Source organism: Neovison vison, chromosome 7 (genome assembly GCF_020171115.1).
Source record: "Neovison vison isolate M4711 chromosome 7, ASM_NN_V1, whole genome shotgun sequence".
NCBI lineage: Eukaryota > Metazoa > Chordata > Mammalia > Carnivora > Mustelidae > Neogale > Neogale vison.
Window position 1 is genome coordinate 41,734,253 of NC_058097.1, and position 15,817 is coordinate 41,750,069.

The 15,817-nt window shown below is 49.5% G+C and overlaps 1 pseudogene; it reads right to left on the reverse strand.

Annotated features, from left to right (window-relative positions):
* Nucleotides 1–7,821: 7,821 nt before the first annotated feature.
* On the reverse strand, nucleotides 7,822–15,140 carry LOC122913294 (annotated as a pseudogene).
* Between the last annotated feature and the right edge of the window lie 677 nt (nucleotides 15,141–15,817).

Consider the following 15,817-nt stretch of genomic DNA (forward strand, 5'->3'; position numbering starts at 1 on the left):
ATCTAGGCAGCAGGCGTTCTGTTTTCTGAGACACCTGGTGTTAAAGTTCCAAAGACAGGGGTGTGGCTCTTAAGAGTTCCAAGGAGAAGCTCACAGATTTCAGTGGCCTTTCAATCACCTCCTTCACCTCAAACAGGTGACGCATATACCTTGACCTTCCTCCGTGTGTAGGGTAGTGGGATAACTCACTTCTCCTTTCCGAGTCAGTATTCACAATGAAAAATGCAGATAATTCTTGAATGTAGTGATTTTTAAAGTTCCCTATTCAGCAGATTCCAACCTGCGGACCAGTACAGCATGGCCTGGGAATTTGTTACAAGTACAGGCCTCACTTCACTCCTACTGAATCAGGAACTCTGGGCTAGGGCCCCACGTCTTTGCTTTAATAAACGCTTCAGAGGATTTTAATGCTCCAAAACAGGTGAGGACCAGCCTCTTTAAAATCCAGTGAATAGATGAGTTAAAACTACCTCTTTTGTGGGAGATGACTAAAAAGAGCTTAGTAGCAGACCTGGAACATAATGGTAAGTACAGAAGAGCTAGGACGGTCATTATGATTATGATTATTATTTTATGTTAGTATCATTGGCAATGTCATCCAAGGATCTGGCATACACTCCTCTGATACAGAAAGTCTGATACTTGTTTGCAGAGGCATTGGGTAAATTTGTCAAAATATATAATGCTTTGACTCAACAAGGAGCCTCCTTAATAGTATTTAAAATTTTTACATAATACACTCAAATCAGGCAGAAGCGTTATTCAAGACTGCTTTTGACTTCCTTTATAACAGGGACCCTTCTATGATCTGGACACTGAAACTAAAGCAAATGGGAAGAAGGATTGGTGCAGTATAGAAACATTTTCAGAGAAATGAGAAACCAAAAAAGTCACACAAAAATTATGTAGTTCCACAAAATTATATCAAGTGTGCCTGCCTCTCCTGCCTCCCCTTCCACCTCTTCCATGTCTGCCACCCCTGGGCCAGCAATACCTTCCCCCTCCTCTTCCTTCTCCTCATCCTACTCAACATGAAGATGATGAGGTTGAAGACCTTTATGCTGATCCAATTCCACTTAGCGAATAGTTAAGAATGGTCATGCTTTATAGGTAATAAACTCATCTGTTGTGTATGTCTGTGAAAATCTAATAACTCCATGGCCAGAACAGTATGAAACTTTTTCATGTCATCATCACCGTCATCCAAGTACTCATGTAGAACTTTAGGATCACCTGAGAATTTGTTAAAAATGCAAGTTCTCGGTCCCATCTGATGAGGGAGCAGAAGTCCAGCTGAAGACAAAGCACAAGCTGACACCCTGCAGAGGCCTCCCTCGTTAGTTTGACCAGATTGTCTTGGTTTTAGCCCTGAAAGTCCCATGTACTAGAAACACCTGGAGTCCCACTGTTCAGTGATAGGTGCAGAAGTCTGCAGCAAACCCATACACTAACCAAAAATATATGGGCTGAAAGAAAAACGTTTTAATGCCAGGATGCTGGCTATGGTATAGATTATTGGCTACGTGTCGATGTTGTAGTTTGCCCAGTTCACAACTGAGTGATATTATAATGAGGCACATGTATAAATGATACCTTACTTAACCTGATTCCGCCTAATGTATATAGTTAAAGAAGCCACAGAAAGTGAAGCAGTTTCCTTATCCACGTTGATCCCACCCCGTATCAGACATTTTTCTGTCTCAATTCTTTCCTCTTCTTGCATGTCTGTCCCTGTATTTGTTTTCTATCAGTGCTCTAAAAGAAAAATCACTGGTTAAAAACAATATTACTGGTTGAAAACCATAACGGATTTATCATCTTGAAGTCCCTGAGCCCTTGTGATAGGGGGGAAACTGTATTCTAAGATGGCAGACCAAACCAGCAAGGGAATTCCCGTCCCCTTTTCAAAGCCCTTCCAGGTTCTTCTTCCCTATCTCCTTTCCCCACACGCGCAAGAAGTACCAAGTACGTGGAAGTAGAAGGGTATAAGTTACCCTCCCTGATTGTGCTCAGGGCTCAGACCTTTGGAGATCACTCTCCTCTTATCCTGCTGGTGTTAAATAAACCTCCAATCCTCTAAAGTCTCCGAGTATTGCCAGGTTCTGTTAACACTTGAACTTCAGATCAGAAGTTCGAGGGCTCTGCTGGGTGTTCTGAATAAAAAAATACGCAGGGACAAACTCAAGGTATAGGCCTGGGTTACAGTTTTCATCTGGGGCCCTGGGCCCTCTTTCATAATCTGTTTTTGGTTTTGTGTTTTTTCAGAATTCATTTCCTGCTTACGATTTCCATGTGTTCTCCTTGACTTTTGACCCAGTGACAGTGGATTTAGTGCTTCCCCTTCCTTTTTACAAACCAGCCAAAGAAACTAATCTACATCTAAGGGCTCCTGAGATTAGACTAGATCCACCCAGATAGTCCAGGATTATCCCATTTGAAGATCAACTGGTTAGTAACTTTGCTTACATACACAAAGTCTCCTAAACCACATATTCATGGGAGTCACACCCAGTAATGGGTTCCAAATTTCAGTCCACCATGTTCTCTTTTACCAGTCAGTTTATTTATATCCAAGTATCTATGCCTATGTATGGGTTCTGTAGCAGATTTTTCTTTTTTCTTTTCTTTTTAAAGATTTTTATTTATTTATTTGATAGAGAGATCACAAGTAGGCAGAGGAGAAGGCAGAGAGAGAGGGGGAAACAGGCTCCCTGCTGAGCAGAGAGCCCGATGTGGGGCTTGATCCCAGGACCCTGAGATCATGACCTTAGCTGAAGGCAGAGGCTTAACCCACTGACCCACCCAGGCACCCCCTCTTTGTTTTTATCTTATTTTAGTTTTCCTTCCCTTCCCCCTATGTTCATGTGTTTTAGTTCTTTAATTTCCCATAGGGGTTAAATCACATAGTACTTGTCTTTCTCTAACTTATTTCGCTTAGCATAATACCCTCTAGGTCCATCCACGTCATTGCAAATAGCAAGACTTCTTTCTTTTTGATGGCTGGATATTATTCCATTGTGTATATATACCACCTCTTCTTTATCCATTCCTCTGTCGATGGACATCTGTATGGACATAGTATCCATAGTAGGGCTACTGTGGACATTGCTGCTGTAAACATTGGGTTGCATGTGCCCCTTCAGATCACTATGTTTATGTCCTTTGGATAAATACCTTGTAGTGCAACTGCTAGGTCGAACATACTTCTTTTTCAAGTGAATCTGGAATGTTCATGACTTAGGCATTTATTGGGTCAAAAACAATGTCTCGACAAATTTCCAAAGTTGAGCATCATACATAGCCTTTTCTCTGAACATGACAGGATTAAAGCAGAAACCAATAACTAAAATATCTAGAAAATCTGCAAATATTTAGAAATAAAGGAAAACATATGTTCACATAACCAATGGGTCAAAGAAGGAACAATAAAAAGCTAGAAATAATTTAAACTGATAAACAGAACAAATAAAAAAATTTTAAAGATTTTATTCATTTACTTGACTGAGAGAGAGAGCACAAGCAGGGGGAGCGGCAGGCAGAGGGAGAAGCACGCTCCTCACTGAGTAGGGATTCCAAATCTGACTCTGGGCTTGATCCCAGGACCCCAGGATCATGACCTGAGCTGAAGGCAGATGCTTAACAGACTGAGCCAACCAGTGGTTATAAATCAAATAGAATGTGGCTAAAGCAGTGTGTAAAAGAATGTTGCATCTTTAAGTGTTTATATTAAAAAATAAGAAAGATCTAAAAACAGGAATTTAAGTTTCCATCCTAAAAGCAGAGAAGTGAAAGCAAATTAATTACAAAATAAAAATAGATAACAAATACAGGTATGGAAAAGAAAATAGCACAGAAAATGAACAAAGCAAAAGTTAGATTTGTAGAAGACTGATACAATTGATAAATGTCTACTAAGACTAATCACGAAATAAAAAGTGAAATTTCAAATTATCAATATCCGGGAAAAGGGGGGACACTGCTACAGATTAGAAGACATTCAAAGGATAAGGTGATTATAAACACCTTTTTAGGAAGAACATTAAAGGTTCAAAGATTTCTCCTGGTGAATTTCATCACACATAGCACATATTTCACCAGCGTTATACAAAGTCTCAGAAAATAGAGGCACATTCTCCGAATCCATTCTATGAGGTTAACACGACCTTCCTACCAAAATATAACAATAAATGTACGGATTACTATACCTCACAAACACAGTAGTATGGCAATCTTGAACATGCTAGAAAATCAATCCTAACCAAATTTAAAAAGATGCTCTAGAATGACCAAGTGGAATTTGCAGCAGAAACTACAAGGTTGGTTTCCTATGTAAAAGCAGTCAGTGCAATTGACCATAGTAAGAGACTAAAGGAGAAAAGCCATCTGCATTCTCAACTGTAGGGGAAGTAATTGATGAAGTTGACCATAGCTTTCCAAAAGGTCTCTGGTAAAGTAGGAATTGGAGGGAATTTCCTTCTCCCGAAGGCAGAGCAGGGTTAAGTGACCAGGAGAGGTTGTGCCTTGGGACCTGAGGCCATGAGAGCTGAGCAGATTCTGCCCCCAGCTGCAGCGCCTCTCCTGTCCTTGCAGCTGTGTGGTTGGCCCCAGGCTACAACACATGCGTCATGGGATGATGCAGGGCGACTAACTGCCTCTGTCCTCTACCTTCTGAGCAGCCTGGAGCCCAGGGTGACCTGTGTGGGCCTTAGGAGAGCAGCCAACTCAGACCTAGTGGGCGGCGTGGGACGCTCATAGGGAGCCGGGGAGCTGGGCATCGGGACTGGAGAAATGGTCATCCATGATGCCTGCTTGATGAGGGGGCTCCAGTCGGGGGGCGCATGCATGAGCTCTGGAATCAGACCAGCTTCAGCCCCCGCCTTCACTCCCACGTGGGACCTCCTGAAGACCCCGAGGGTTCGTTCTGTTTGTCACTTGTCAGATGTGTAAAAGGAAGTGAAGAGAAGCCAGCTGCCTGGAGGGATGTGGTGGGGTACAGCACCTGGGCAGGCTAGGGCACCCCAATGACCCCCACTGCAGAAAACATAACAGCCCACGTGGCGATGCTTAAGACTCACACTTTTCCAGGACTGCAACAAGGCTGTCCTTGTCTTGCTCCAGGACTTCAACAGACCACAGACAGCTCCCTTGTGAGCAGATGTTCCAGAAACCAGACCCACCATCACAGAGGAAAGGTAGGATGTGAGGGGAAATGGGTGTTGCCTGTGGCGGCCACCTGAAGGGAAGAGGCCGGGAAAAATCACTCCCTGTGTTGCTGGGGCATTCCTTATCCCCCTTATCGCACATCCAGTGAAGCCATTCCCTGACTCTGGGTGCACCTTTTCCCGTCAGAAACAGAACCCAACATCAACTGTTCCCGTGGCACTTCTCCCGCACTGACCTAGAGTGAGCCAGGACCCCAGACCATCCAGATGTGGGGTGCTCCAGAGCATGGCTACAATGGCTAGTGGAACTGAGAGGCACAGAGTGCGTCACCTACAGCCCCAGGCCAGATGCAGAGGAGACCGCAGACCGAGAGCCCCAGTGGTCCCCCCCTGCTGCTGGCAACAAGCATCAGCAGTCCTGAGTGTGCCCACATGCAGGGGGAGTATGGGGGGGTGGTAGAGGGTGTGGGTGGGATGGGGAGGAGGAGGAAGGACAGTCCCCAAGCCCTACAACCAGGGGCAGAAATCCCAAAGGGACTGGAGAAGGGCCAAGAGCCCCACCCTTTGCCCTCTGGTGCCCTTGCTTCTGCCTCTTTACTGGACAGTCCTTTCCTGTCACACATTCCAGTGATGAGTCACAAGCATCGGGCTCCACAGCGCAGTTTTCCGTGGAGGAGTAGGCAGTCAGGGCACATCCAAACAACATACCGGGTTCCTGGGATCAGAGGGCAAACACAGCTCTTCATGGGCAATGTAAAGCAAGCTTCCCTTCCTGACCCAACTCCTTTCCCCAAGCCCAGGGCCATTCACCCGTTCATCCAGACCCGTGTCCCTCCTCCACATCCACCAGTGCCTCACTTTTCACTGACTCAACCATCCCTGCTTCCCCATCTCTTCCCCCGGGGCAGTCAGTACCTCCGTACAGGTGACCTCACCGCGTGTTCTGAAACTGGGTGTCACCACGTGGGCTCAGCTCCCCATTCCCAGGCTTTTGCCTTCTGCTTTCCCTAAGGAACCACTGTTGTTACCTCCTCATTAACCAGGACCCGCTAGGGTGGAACCTGTCCAGTCTCCACCAGTCCACCTGCCGTATAATCAGGAGCCCGACCCCAACTCTGAACCTCTGCCTGAGCCCGGGAGCCACACTTCTGCCACATGTGGGGTCTCTGATGGGCAGGAGCAGAGTCACCCTCCCCAGTGTCCCTGACTTTACTAGCTGGTCCATCCCTGCTATTGCAGTAGCCTACTCTCCAGCTGGCAGAACAGCAGCCAACTGGGCATCCAGGCCTGACTTTTACTCTGATGAAATTGATATGGCTACCAAGCCCCTTCCCAGGCTCCTCGGACGGCCCCCCCGCACCCAGATGCTTTGCTACCTCTCACCTCTTGGGGAAACCTGGCCTCGCAGCACAAGCGGCAGTCTGAACCTCTGCAGAAACCCAGGCACCCAGTAGGAGCAGAGCTCGGTCAGTTTCTGCAAATGAGACACTCTCACGTCCCACCTTTGGCATCTCGGCAGTCAGCCTCATCTGCTAAAGTGGGGCCATCATTGGGATACCCGGCACTCGGCAAGGCTCATCTTTGCTAACATGACTCCAGACCATTTCCTTTCAAGGCATCTGCAGGTCCTTTGGCTAAAGACTGTTCTAGGGCCAGGGTGTCCCCCCAGGCCCCAGCTCCAGGAATGAAGCACTCTGCCTTAGTGCAGGGCCGAGGGGGACACTCCGGACCTAAGCTCATGCCGGGGGAGTCTGAGACCTGAACCCCAGAGTCCTACAAGCCTGCAGAGCCTCCGTCCCACCTGGAGACAGAGAACCTCCCCTGAGAGACACAGTCCTTCCTGCGAAAGTCACACCAGCCGGAATCCCCAGGCCAAGCACACTGGTCCCTCCAGCAGAGATACCATCACTGACAACAGACACGACAGAAGACACTTGGGCTCGTCCTCCCGTTCCCGGCACCTGCAAGCCATCGGCCAAAGCCCTCAGCCTCAGGGAGAGCGGCCACACCACACCTGTGCTTGGAGCTCTAGCTGCTCCCACCTGCAGTCCGGCCCCCGCGCTCCACTCGTCCAGGGCACAGGGAGAGTTCCAGTGAGAGGGTCCAGGACGAGAACTGGCGTGGAGAAGCTGCGTTCCCTTTCTATGTCTGCTGGGGACCTGTCTGGCCAGAGCCAAACTGTTCCGGGTAGAAAAGCTACCACCAAAGAGAAGAAAGATGGGCCATACTGTTTTTTGTGCTTCTGCCAGATGCCTCTGGGCCACCGGGCCAGGGCACCTCTGTTGCTGTCAGAGGGGCTGGCACCACGAGTGTGGCTGGAGAAAAGACTGTCCCTGAACACATTCTGGGCACCTGGCATCCATGCAGACAGGGGATGGGAAGCGCCGTGGGAGGCGACAGCAGGGGAGCTGTGGTTGGGACACTCCCTGTTCCGCCAGCATTCGCAGCGGCCGGGGAGGCTCATGGCCAGAGCACGTGGCTGCAGTCAGATGGGACAACGTCACTTTTAGGAAGACACCTGGGGCCTGGCCTTCATTCAGTCCACCGGGCCTTCCCGGCGGAGATGTCCCCCATGACTTTGTAGGATCCCACACGACTGAGAAAATACCTGAGCTTGGGGCCTCATTCGCCTCCCATCGACCAGATCACAGCTGCCTCTTCAGCGGGTCAGCAAGGAGCTGCCTTGCCTTGGGGCAGCCTTGTCATCTATCCGGGGGCTCCTTGTGGACACGAGGGTGGGACCACCAACCCGCAGGTCATCTTCTCCTGCAAGAACCAGCATCTCGGCAACTAAGAATCAAAAGCCTCCTCTGCACATGGCGGCAGCCACGGGCCCTCACTCCCGGGTTTGCTCTCCCGGACACAGGCTCAGGTGCATCTATCCGGGGGCTCCTTCCATCAAAGAAACTTAAGCTGTTTTCTGTTTTCCTAAAGCCAGCCGGAGGCCCAACAGCTCGGGGTGTTTGTGCATGTTTCCATGCCTGTGGGTCCGATGGCACTGGTCGGAGGTCACAGTGGCTTGGAAAGGTGCACTGTGGAGAGAAGGGAGAGATCCGTAAATACCAAGCATTCAACAAACACTCTGCTTTCCACTCTTGGCCTGGAAAACTCGAGCTCTAGGCTGGTTTTCCTCTAGTCTTAAACTGGCAGGACACCCACTGCTTCCTGCAGCTGCTCCGGGCCTCCCCCCATTGGCTTCAGTGGGCCCTGACCTTCCGTTCTCAGACAGAACATACACAGACATACGTTGTTTTTGTTAATTGGGCCTCTGCTCATGTGTTTGGCTTCTTCAGCTCGGTGAGGGAAGCAGAATTGACCTGTACAAGTGGCAATGTGTTGAGCCCAACATCACTGTGCAAAGCTTCCGTGGCCCAGGAAGTAGGCTGCGGAGGCAGTACCGCTAAGGCAGCAGGAGCTGACTTCTGCAGTCTGCTGTGTCAGGGGCCGCAGCCCGGGGGGAAGCAAGGTGCGGGGGCGGACACAGGGCATGGCTCTCCCTCGCCTCTTCCTTCTGCGTTTCTCCCCAGATGCCCGTCTTCCGTGTAGGCCACACCAACTTGTAATCCAACCACAATGTACCACTGTAGTCTGTGGAAAGTAGCTCAGTGTCCTCGTTCATTTGGACTAGGCCAAGCATCCACACACATTCACGCGCCAGCCAGGGAGGACTGGCTTGGTGGGGAAAAGGAAAAACTCAAGTCTCTTTTATAATTTTTGAAAAATTTCAGTCAAGGATCAATATATAGATACTGTTTTCGTGCTGCCTTAAAGCATCTGACTGAGCATTTTCCTCTGAAAGGGAGTCAATTTTTGTCAATTGCTTTTCCTGCAACCAAGAGAGGATCATGTGGCTTTCCCCGTCAGTCTCTTAATATGGTGATTGTACATTAATGCAGTCAACAGCTGGGTAGGTTCTATTTTGAAAAAGCAAGTCCTCCTCCCGTCGAGCCCTCTGATATGTCAAATGCAAGAGTTAGAACGTCACTCAAGCTTGGCTGGCCTTGGAGTCAGGCCGTGTCTCCACTAGACTTTACTGCTAAAAACAGAATCTTTTCTAACTCATTTTGCAGCCCATAAAACCACCTTAAGCTGGGGGACAGCAAAAAGGCCAGCCTTTCCCTCAGTTTCTTACCTGTTCTTTCATCAAACATTTATTTGGGGCTGACCCTAGGCTTGACATTGCGGCACACCCTCGTGACGCAGCGTTTAAAGGCATCTCTTGCTGCACAGGAATTTACGATATCGAGAGAGTCTGACGAATAAACCAAATATTACTGAGGAGGGGAGACTGGTGGGGATATCGAAGCTGGTAGGAAGGACATAAAACCAAGGGTGGGAGGGATGGAACTTTACATTTGAGAAGAACCAAATGTCCTGGTAGAGAAGGACTACTTTCAAGTCAGGGAAATACCACGTGAAAAGGCAGGGAAGGAAGAGCAGTCACGACCCAGTGCCCACCACGAAGAATATTCTCTCTGACCACAATAGTTTAAAGTAGCATCAATAATAAGATGAGTAGAGCATCCTCAAATACCCAGACATAAAGCAAAACATACTCTTTCAGAACCAATGAGTCAAAGGGGAATAAGAAAAAAAAGGGACAATAAAGTAAATGATAATTAAAACGAGAAGGTAAAAATTTGTGAGATACAGCTAAGGCAAAGTGCGTCAGGAAACTTTGTAGTTTCATGTGTTTATATGAAAAAATAAGAAAGAATTAAAAATAGTGGTTCAAGGGGTGCCTGGGTGGCTCAGTGGGTTAAGCTGCTGCCTTCGGCTCAGGTCATGATCCCAGGGTCCTGGGATTGAGCCCCGCATCGGGCTCTCTGCTCAGCGGGCAGCCTGCTTCCTCCTCTCTCTCTGCCTGCCTCTCTGCCTGCTTGTGATCTCTCTCTGAAAAATAAATAAATAAAATCTTTTAAAAAAAAATAGTGGTTCAAGTTTCCATCCTTAGACAAGAGCCATTGGTTTAAATAAGATCCAAAATAAGAAACTGAAATTACAGAGCACTGAAAACTAAGCTGAGAGAGGAATTTTCTTTAAAGATTTTATTTATTTATTTGACAGACACAGATTACAAGTAGGCTGAGAGGTAGGCAGAGAGAGAAGGGAAGCAGGCTCCCTGCTGAGCAGAGAGCCCTATGCGGGGCTCGATCCCAGGACCCTGGCATTATGACCTGAGCCAAAGGCAGAAGCTTTAACTCACTGAGCCACCCAGGCACCCGAGAGAGGAATTTTTAAAAGATTGATAAAACTCACAAACCCCTACTGTGACTGAAGGAGAAATAAAAAAAGAATTCATATTTTATGAACATCAGAGGAGTTATGACAACCCAACTGGAAGACAGGAAAATGGTAACAAAGGACCACAAGCCCCTTGGAAGGATGACATTTCTGCCTCCAAATGTTTTGTGTTTTTCCCTGATGAGCTCTAGAAAACCTCTAATGACATTATTTAACAGTGCTACCCAAATTCTTTCAGGAAATAGACAAGGAGGCAACTCTTGCTAACCCACTCTAGGAACCCAGTGTTAGTTACCCTCAGCCCCAAACTCACCAGAAACAAAAGGACAGGAGAATGCCTCTGATGGCCCTAGAAATCTTTGATAACCTTCTCAGAAGTCAAATCCTCCCAAATATACAAGCATGATCTAGCATGATTAAGTGGGCTTTTTCTCAAGAACGTAAGGTTGCTTTGAGTGATTAATAATGCATTAATGTATGATCATCAGATTAAGAGACCAAGGGGGGAAAGTCATAGGATCCTCTCAATGGTTGTGGGGAAAGCAATTGACAAAATTGACTCCCCTTTCAGAGGAAAAGGCTCAGCAAGGTAGGAATGGGAGAGTTTCACTTGTGTGATAAAGCCCATCTACCAAAAAACTCCAATTAACGGCACAATGAATGTGTTTACCCTCTGATCAGAAACTGGGAAAGGATGACCTTAGTCTCCACTTGTCTCCACTCAATATGTTCCTGGATTTTGGAGCTAATGTCGAAGGTAAAGGGAACTACTCAAAGACCTACATGTTTAAAAAGAAGCAAAAGTGTCTTTCTCATAGAGAATGTGATTGTGCATGTAGAAAACCCAATCTACTACACATTTATGAAGAAGCTCCAAGAAGGAAGAATTGAAGTAAGCCAGTTTCCTGTGTCAAGGTCGACATACAAAAGGCAACTGCTTTTTCTGTGTGCTACCAAAAACCAACATGCATGTAATGCATACGTACAATATATGTACAGATCCGTATATCCTACTTGTGCCCGGGAAAAAGTCACACTGCTATGTTGTCCATTTCAGTCCGGACCCTGAATGATGGGCTGTGGAATTATTATAAAGGATATGGGTGCCCTTGGGTAAAGCTCTTAAGCCAGGCTAGATCCTGCAGCCACCTGGTGTTGTCTCCTGTCCTTGGACCTGGGAGATCATTCACAGACAGCTGTGTAGTAGGCTGCCAAGTCTTCCCAAGACAAGAAATGCCTGGCGGTGCTATGCTGACCGCGGTTACTCTGCAGAGGGAAAAGAATGAGAAATTCAAGGCCTGGTTCTTCGCTCTCTCATCTTACAAAAACAGGCAGAGAATTTTAGAAAGACCTCATATATGGAGATGCATACCGTGTTTGTGCCCTAGAGAAGTTAATACTGGTCAATTGTCCCTTTTGACTAGGACTCTGAAACCTCATCTATGGGGTTATTCTGCGAAAAGTTGGTGCCCTTGGGGTATAAGAGTTTTCAGAGCGGGGATCCTGTGCCCACCTGATGGGCCTCCCCCATCCTGGCCTGGGGGAAGACAGCTTCCAGCCAGCCCTGTGGTTTGCTGCAAGAGGCAGTCACAAGAGAGCTCTGCCATGGAGATGTGCTGACAGCTGTGGTCCCTGCCCACATCCTCGCATAGCCTAAGGCCCCGTTGGTCAAGGCCCACTTAGAGGAGTTGTGCCCCTAGCTAAGTACCTTAAGGTCTTAAAAAAAAAAAAAAAAAAAAAAAGGACCAGCTGGTGTGTAAGTGATGGGGAGTCACCAGGGTCTGGTGGGTCCAGGCTGATGTGTAGAATCAGACAGCTTGGGTCAAGCCCTGGCAGGGCCACTACTGCCTGTGTGAGCTGAGGAAAGTTCTAGGCCTCCCATATGGTTTGGCCAAACCTGTAAAGCAAAGAAAAGAGGCTCTGGCCTCCAGGAAAGGGTGATGTGGGGTGCAGCCTCGGGGCTTGTGAGAGCCCCCGGGTGCTACCTGGGAAGCCAGTCCAGGGGCGCTGCTCCTGCTGCGGGCTCAGGCCTTCCCAGGGTGGCCACAAAGGGGGCGGCCCCAGAGAGGCTCTCAGACGTCGGGACCCCAGGCCCTGCGCTCCCCGCGGGGCGGCGGGCGCCTGGCATAACCGCTGTCTTTCTTGGTGGTTGGAAGGACGGGACTGGCGGCCCTTGCGCCCGCTGCTCTGTCCCGGATCCCTCACCGCCCCGCCCCCAGCACCCGCCTGGCTGCCCCTGCCTCCGCCACCCTGGAGCCCTGGGTCCCCCAGTTCCCTGGCCTGCGCCCCCCACCTTCCCCGGCATCAGGCTGTATCTGGCACTGCCGCTGAGTCAGCTCCTCGCTCAGACGGTCGCGGCCCCGGTACTCCGGTCGACCAGTACTGCCCTCGGGGAACCGAGGGAGAGAACGGAAGACCCAGGGCCCAGATGCCAGGCGGCTGTCTGGAGCCTACCAGCTTCCCGGGAGCCATCCCCGCTGTCCCGGACGGTACCCACGGAGCGCGCGTCAACGGGTGCCACCAACTGCAGCCCAGTGCGCAAGCCTCGAGGCGAGTGAGTCCCGCGAACCGGACCGTTGCCCTCGCCTCTTGCCCTCGCCTGTTGCCCTCTGCTGCATTTCCCTCCAGCCAGCCCTTTGAGCGCGGGTTCTCTGTCCCCCTGGCCGGTGGCCCTTCAGAGCCTTGGAGAAGGGTGCGCCGGCCACCGAGGCCTCTGGTGCTAGGACACCTCGCTGGCTTTTCTGCTGAGTCCAGGGATTCCTCGCACACAGGCGGCTCCTCCCCAAAGCTTCTGCAGCCAGCGGGTGCCCTCCAGTGTTCCCCCCCCCCCATTGGGCCTGGGTCACCCCTGTCCTGCCCCTCACTTGGCATGCTTGCAGGCTCCTGGGTCTGCACCCTTCGTCCCCTGTTGCCTGGCAGAGCTGGGAAAGGTCTCCTCTCTGATCCTTTGTCAGGACGGGCTGGGACCACCCCCTCCTCAATCTGAAAGGGCGGTGGGAGCCCACAGTGAGAAGCTAAGGGTGGCGGCCACTCTGGGACTTTGTACCTGAATCCAAGAATCAGCCCAGCTTAAATGTGTGTGTTTGGTGGTCTCAGGAGGACAGGGAGGGGATGGCGTTAGGCCTAAGTTCAGAGGGGTGCTTCTAGGCCTCAGGCAGGCAGGAAAAGGGCAGTAGAGTCTACCCTTCATGCTAAAACTGGTTTTAGGAGGAAGACTCAGGGAGCTGAGCATTGCTTGTCTCTGAGCCCTTCCGGGAAGTTTTGCTCACTAGGCTTTCAGACTGTAATTTGGCTTCAAGGCTTTAAATCTTTTCTGCTTTATGATTTTGGATGAGATCAATTGTCAGGCTTTCAAATAACCGGATTCTGCCACCCGTACTAGAGGGAGAGGACCTTGGAGGGCTTGTGGGAAAGGAGGTATTTGTTCAGACGGCTCTCATCATGCCACACGGCCTCGATGTGGTTGGCTTGGTCCACCGTCATGGTTTCGTGGCAGGCCCTGGTCAGCCTCTAAACCTCTGACACTGACCCCCCCCCCAAATCAGACCCCTATGGAATAAAAGTCCCCTTATCTTCAGGAATATGAGCATGTGACTGAGGCCGGCATCCATTCAGAGCCGGTCTGAAGTCGGTCTGATTGAGCCCAAGGTAGGTGAGATGGAGAGTCCCAAACAGGGAGGCGAGGGTCTCCACACCCATGTGGTCACTGAAGCTCATGTCCACATCCGCGCACACGAGGTAAGCCACCTCCCGCTGGAAGCGCCGCTGGGAGAAATTGCTGATGGTCTCCGTGCCGTGCGTGGAGACACCCTCCAACGGGCATAGCTCGGGGCCTTGAGGATGATGATCTGCTTCCCTTTCTGATGGCTGAGATGAGGAACATACTCTGGCTTGTCAGTGAAGATACAGTAGTTCACCCTGTGTCCCACCAGGAAGTACCTCTCGGCAGACTGCAAGAACTGCTTTAGGAAGATTGTGTAGGGCCTCACAGAAAATACAGTCCATTTAATGGACATGGTCTGGAGCTGGAACTGCTCATTCATGATGTCCATGTTGAAAGTTCCCTCCCAGATGATGGGAGCTGTTAGGTCCCCCAATAATGGGTCCGTGATCAAAGGAGCGAGACTGATACAAAGTGAAGGTCGAGCAAAGCTTTATTTCGGGCCAAGCATCGAGAATCAAACCAGTCAGGGCCGTCTCTTACAAAGAGGCGACCTCTCCCTGCCTTACAGACTAACTTTTATAGAGCAAAGGCCATGTGGTTGAGCCTGGCCACACACAGGTGGCCAATGAGATTGCAACACACAAAGAAAACTGCACAGTCATGGTAGGTCACACATGGGTGGCCAATTGAATTTCAATTTATCCTAGTAGATATTTGAACTAGCCTATCACCTTGGTCAGAATAGGCGCCCAAAAGGCGGGGCCCACTCCTCTTGGTGGCTAGGGAGACAGTATGGGCGCCCCACTGATTGGATGTCTCCACCTGGCCTGACCTGCCCTTGTGTCTGGGCTTTGCTACCTGGGACTGGTTTCCCAGACTTGCTTTTAAGTAAGTTCCTCTGGGAGGGGCAGGGTCAATCTAAGTTTACTGCATAAACAACAAAATGGCTCCCTCTTGGCTAAGTGGGCCCTTACAGAAGCCAGCCAGGGGGTCATGATGAGGATATCTTTCCTAGAGGGTGTTAGAACATCTGGTTAGGGATACACCATCCTTGATAATTTTATACTTTCCAGGCCATAGATTTTGCTAATAACCTTGCTTGCTTGCTAGGAAGCTGAGATGCTTCCTAGCATCTGGTTTCTGGGATTCAGGTAGCAATAGCAAAAGGTCAAGGCAAGAGCTATTAAAAGAAGAAAATTCACTTGATGAGGCAGGTAACATTTGGGGTTCTCTAAGAATGTCCTCACGGGCTGAGCCATGGCTCTACTTCCTACTCTTGGCAGCCGAGATCTCTTAGATGCTGTTAAGCACCTGTACCTGCTCAAGGTTCCACTCACAGCCGCCTCTCCTGGGCGGAGTGAAGGAGAATCCATTGACTATAAGGTACTCATGCCCACTGCTTCTCCTGGGGTCCTACCTCTATGCAAGGAGCACCTGAGTGCTGTTCAGGGTTACCGAGCTAAGCAAGACTCCTAGACTATCAGGACATTGATCAATTCAGTTCTGTTTTGAGGTTGTATCAGAAAAACCAGGTGGCAGGACTCAGTCTGGACCACCAGAACTTCTGGGCCAGCATGTAGGGGAGAAGTCAGTCTCCTGTAATAGGCTCAGGAGACTGGCTCATGGAGGCCACTAAGCAGGTCAAGGACATATATTATGATGAAAGCAGGGCAGGGCCTGAAGTGAAGGTTAAGAGGGCTTGTGCTCCAGCCTCCCCTTGATACTCACTGGCTATGAGGCCTTTACA